We start from the raw sequence: 6,000 nt of genomic DNA, 5'->3' as shown, positions 1-6,000 counted from the left end.
CAATATTATACAATTTATGCTAATAATTTTTTCTATTAAACACACAGCTCATCCTTAATAAATTTATATTGTTTACAAAATTCTACTTATAATATCTCCTGTACTTACAAATATAGTCAACTCATATACAGTATGTGGAATTACTTCAAATTATACTATACAACTAGTATAAGATTAAAATTTACATTGCATTTATTTACTTTATTATTTTTTACCCATTTTGGAACCTAAGTAGCATAACGACCTGCTCCATCATAACCAGAGCCCCTTTTGCCACCACTTTTCAGAGTTACTGAAGGGCCTTTACAGCTACCGTAGTGGTCCCAGGGCCCTCAAAGTCCCCACTGTACTTCACCCCTACAGGCAGTCCCCTACTTTGGCTGTCCAAACTCCAGAGACCAGGGGATGGAATTAATTTATTCACCCACATTTTTTATTTACAATAACCTGCACTGGTCGAATGCCCTCTAACATTTCATTTATTTTCTCTGTTGCTGTTTATTCTCTTCTTGAATATCTGTACAGATTTTGGAAAAGGATCAAACACTACCCCTGGTAAACTGTTCCACTCCTTCACGCCCTTCCCAATGAATGAAAATTTACCCCAATCACTTCTGCTAAAATTCCTTTTAATTTTATACTGTGTTCAGTCCTGCCGATATAATTGTCTTCCAATTGAAGCCTCTCACAGATATCTCCCCATGCTTCTTCTCCTGTATAGGCTCTATATAATCCTATAAGTCTAGTTTTCTCCCTTCTCTTACTTAAAGTTTCCCACCCAAGTTCCTTTAACATTTCTGATACACTACTCTTTCTCCTGAAATCCCCTGTTACAAATTTTGCTGCTTTCCTCTGCATACTATCTATTTCTTTTATTAGGTAATCTTGGTGAGGATCCCAAACACTGTTTGCATATTCCAATGATGGACGAACCATACTTAAGTAACTTTTCTCTTTTAATTCTTTGTTGCATCCTTTAAGTAGCCTCATTATGGCATGTAACGATCTGTATGCTTTCCCAACAATGTCATCCACATGACCCTTCCAGTGCAGATTACTTTCAAATCTCACACCTAAGTATTTGCACTTGCCATCTTTTGGGATAACTACCTCATCCAAAGTATATTCAAATTCAGTTTTAAAACTCCTGTTTGTAAATGTTGTAACAGTTGATTTGCCTCCATTAACCTTCATATTATTTTCTTCAACCCATTCTTGGATACTCTCAAGGTCCCTTTGTAATTCTGAACAACCCTTAATGTTATTTATTTCCCTATAAACAGTTATGTCATCCGCATACAATCTGTTTTTTGATGTTATATTATTCCCTAAATCATTTGCGTATATTAAGAAAAGTAACAGACCGATGATACTACCCTGTGCAATTCCCTTCCAAACTTTCTCTTCCTGCGATACATTATTTCCTATTTTGACTTTCTGAACCCTTGAGTTTAGAAATGTTTTTGTCCAATGTGTAACCCTTACGTCCAATCCTATTCCCTCCAATTTCTTTAATAATATTCCATGTTCCACTCTATCAAAGGCTTTGGAAAGATCTATGGCTATGCAATCTAACTCGCCTCCTGAATCCAACTGATCTGATATGCCCTGCTGAAATCCCACCAGCTGTGCCTCAAAAGAAAATTTCTTTCCAAATCCATACTGGCTCCTCATGAACCAATTTTTATCATCACATATCCCTCTGATGTAATTTGATATTAAACTCTCCAGTATTTTTCAAACTATACTGATCAGGCTGATTGGTCTGTAGTTCTCTTGTTTCCTTTTATCACCCTTTCCTTTATAAATTGGTATTATTATAGATTCCTTCCATTCCTTTGGTATTACATTATTATTTATGACATAGTCAAAGAGAAATTTTAAATAAGGCATTATGTACCACCCCATTGTCTTTAATACCTCCCCAGTAATTTGATCACTTCCTGCTGCTTTTCCTTGCTGAAGCAGCTGGATTTCTCTGAAAATATCTTCATTTGTGAATGAGAAGCTTCTTGTTTCCCTATGTGTCTCACCCTCTCTATCTTCTGTTTTGGTTTCCAACTCCTACAATCTTCTACCGAATCTCTGAATTCCCTACTAAATAGGTTTGCTTTCTCAGTATCTGTTAAATAGTGTTCACCCCCTTCTCCTACCATTGTAGAAATTGGGATTCCTTTTCTTTTTTGATTCCTGATATATGAATACAGCTTTTTACATTTCCCTTTGTGGTCATTGCCCTCTTGAAGTATGCCATTCATATAATTCTCTTTTGCTTCCTTTTCACTCTATTCAGTTCCCTCATTAGCTGTTTTCTAGTTTCTCTATTCTCCCTACCCTCTGTGATTTTCCTGTTTACTACTCTACATTTTCTTTTTAATTTTCTTATTTCCCTTGTATAATAAACAGGGTCTGAGGTCATTTTACCCTTCTTAACAGGTACAAATCTCTTCTGTCCTTCCCAAATGATTCCTTTAAATTTAGCCCAGAGTGTATCCACATTACTCCCTTCACTTATCTAACAACTGAATTGTGATTTAAGGTAAGTCCCAAATTCATCAACTTAGTTTTTCTGTACAATGTCTTGTCTTGTGTGACCCTCTTATTAAACCTTTTTGGTACCAGTCCTACATCCATTATTACAGCCTTACGGTCACCTATTCCTTCAATTACCTCAGTTTTATCAACAATTTCCCATGGTTTAACCAAGAATACATCTAGTAAGTTATTGAGTCGAGTCAGTTCTTGTACTACTTGTGTAAATCCTCTCACCCAAATGTACTTATTTGCCAGTTTCTGTTCATGGGCTTCACTTGCAGCTCCATTCCATTCAACTTCAGGCAAGTTTAGATCTACCCCAATTATTACCATATCATTATTATTCTTTTTATTAGTATAATCTATTATTTTCTCAAATATTTCCATGTCTCTTTCCTCTCTTCCAGGCCTATATGTTCCTATAATTCCCACCTCCTTCATATTATCACAAACTAATTTTATCCCTAATATTTTATCCCCTTCATTGGTAAACCATTCATGTGAACAATAAGTTTCCTTCACCAGAATAAACACACACACACACACACACACACCCCCTCCAATTTTATCTCCTCGGTCTCTACAATGACTGTATACCCTTCTGGAAATACTTCTCTGTTACCCACCACTTCTCTCAACCACCACGATTCCACTCCTATCACCATATCAGTCTCATAAGATTCCATCAATGTACCGAATTTTAATTGTTTATTTACTACACTCTGACAGTTTACCAAGGGCAATCTCAGCCCCCCTTCCTTTTAAACTTTTAAACTAGTACAAACAACATTACCAATTATGAAACACCAAATACTCCCAGTCCCAGGCAATTATCATGAGGAAGATGAGAGTAGAGTCTTTACTCTGTAATGAGATGTTTATTATGTCAATGAGCATAGTCATCAAAGCATTTGTAATCTCCAGTTTACAGGAAGAATATGAGGTATGATTTTCTAGCAGTTAAATCACTACTAAACTGACTTATCTTAATTGCCTTCATGATACAGTATAAAGTTCAGACAAGCTACTAGTGCAGATAAGGACTTGCAAATAAAACAGTTGAAAATACTGATAAGACTTTCTATCAGGACAAGCCTCTGTAGATTAAGGAGTTATCTCAAATACAGGTTTGTAGTAAATTCATTAATATTTCTTTCATTTCAAAATTCTTTTCTCATTGTGCTTTTTTTTTTTTTTTTTCCTTAAAATGAAATTCTTACAGATGTAACTGCAATTAGAGTTTTTAAAACACTAGAAATCAGATTGTATTTCTCTTCAAAATTGTCCCAAAAATAAAATAGTATTTGCCTACAGTGAGATAAAACCCAGTCAGAATAGTTACTCATAGTTGCTGCAGCTGAAATTCAAATCATGGATCTCATATGCAGGCCCCTATCCACAGACTTTATTCATAGGTTGTTTAAAATATAACACAAGAATTTGTTTTAAAATATTTATTTGGAAATGCATTTATTTCTGCTTCCCCCATTTGTCATTTCTTCTGTAGTGTGTCTTCAAATGGACTGTAACACTTTGTACAAAGTGTTACAGTCTCACTGTGGCAATGCTGACAGTGGTTATTGTCTTGGGAACTGCCAGGTAATTTATGAAGGGGAACTACATTTGCTGTCAGCCTCCACTTTACAAAGGAAAAATTAAGTGTATCCTCCTAATTCAATCCATCATATAATTCCATCATTAGATGGAGTAATAAAATTCAAACATCTTTTGACTCATTTGAGTCATCTTTAGTGAAACAAATGGTGGGGGGGTTAAAGTAATTTACATAATACAAGCTAAAAATGTGCCAAAAACCACAATGAAGGAACAAATGAAAAAACAAAAAAGACACATGACAGAAATAAAAACAGCACAATGTACAATATTTACATCATCATATGGAGCATTAAACAATTTGCTGTGACAAAATTCAGCAAAAAAAATGGTTAAAACAAAACATAATTGAATCTAAAAACTGTGTTAACCTATGAAGAAAAGAAATGAAAAGAAATGAGATATAGATGGAAACAAAGAATAAGTGGACATAGCGAGATAGCCTTCAGTCGCTGTGGTTAGAACTTTGGGTTTTCTTACCCACTGATCAGCTGGTATGTATTCCTTGTATAGTATAACGAACATCCTTACCCTTTTGTGGTAAGGCAAACGAGGCATCGAATTCTTTCTTGCGGAATTATTGTCATAGTAGCAAGACCTTGACTGGTTCGCATTCAGTGTCCAGGAGTAGGCCAAGTTTCTCAAAGCACTTCTCTACTTCTGTATGGAGGTCTCTGGTATAGTTAATGTGTATATTGTTGGATTGATGCAGAACTTAGCATGCATTTATATGCTATAGATAAGCCTCCCAACCGCAATTGAAAAGACCAAGTCCTTTATACTTTTTATTGAAGTATAACATGCTGTCTGACGTATCTATTGAAAGTTGAAGTACCGAGCTCGATAGCTGCAGTCGCTTAAGTGCGGCCAGTATCCAGTATTCGGGAGATAGTAGGTTCGAACCCCACTGTCGGCAGCCCTGAAAATAGTTTTCCGTGGTTTCCCATTTTCACACCAGGCAAATGCTGGGGCTGTACCTTAATTAAGGCCACGGCCGCTTCCTTCCCACTCCTAGCCCTTTCCTGCCCCATCGTCGCCGTAAGACCTATCTGTGTCGGTGCGACGTAAAACATCTAGCAAAAAAAAAAAAAAAAAAAAGTTGAAGTACTTCTTTCAAGGTGATTTTGATAAGTTCATTAGTATCAGTTGGAAACTTGCAGGTATTCGATGTAAAGGTGTAGTGTGGAATTCATAGATTAAGAGCAGTGATTGAGGCAGTCTTGCTTTCCCTTAATTTTGCTTATTTAAATGCAGTTTTTGCATAAATCTGATTTTACATACCATGTAACAATGCAAATATTCATTATAAGAATGGGGATTGAGAAGAAAAACAAAATAATAATTAAAAATTATCCTGAAATTCTCTGCATACTGTACCGGTATATCATGAATAGAGTTATAATTCCAGTGTTCACATTTATATTTCTCAGATTTGAGTTCTTTTATTTTGTCTTGGGCTTGAGAGGTGTCAAGATGCCTTGGATATGTGTCTGTTAGTATAGCATCTGAATTATGACTGTGTGTATTAATATCAAGATAATCAGTCATCATTGATCTGCATTTAGTACTGTCACCCAGGTGGCATATCCCCTACCAATTGTTTACCTACACTTTTCTTAAATGTTTTCAAAGAACTTGGAAATTTATTAACATTTCCCTTGATAAATCATTCCATTTTTCTTCCTATAAATTAATATTTGCCCTAATTTGTCGCCTTGAATTCCAACTTTATCTCCATGTTGTGATCTTTCCTACCTTTAAAAGCTCCACTCAAGCTTATTCGTCTACTAAAGTCATTCCATGTCATTTCTCCACTGACAACTCGGAACATCCCACTTACTTGAGCAGCTC

General features: G+C 35.6%; 1 protein-coding gene across 2 annotated transcripts in view; it reads left to right on the top strand.

The window, feature by feature from the left end:
• Window positions 1-3,575: 3,575 nt before the first annotated feature.
• Window positions 3,576-6,000, top strand: part of LOC136866034 (uncharacterized) — a 62,793-nt gene continuing 60,368 nt past the window's right edge. Inside the window, exon 1 of one of the 2 annotated variants that reach the window (XM_067142656.2) lies at window positions 3,576-3,662. The gene's annotated coding sequence lies outside the window, so the exon portion shown is untranslated. The remainder of the gene's footprint in view (window positions 3,663-6,000) is intronic. The other variant, XM_067142657.2, reaches the window with a different exon arrangement.

The sequence above is a fragment of the Anabrus simplex genome, chromosome 3 (genome assembly GCF_040414725.1).
Source record: "Anabrus simplex isolate iqAnaSimp1 chromosome 3, ASM4041472v1, whole genome shotgun sequence".
In the NCBI taxonomy this organism is placed as follows: Eukaryota; Metazoa; Arthropoda; class Insecta; order Orthoptera; family Tettigoniidae; genus Anabrus; species Anabrus simplex.
The sequence above is the reverse complement of the archived record's forward strand: the minus strand, read 5'-3'. Positions and strand labels throughout refer to the sequence as shown.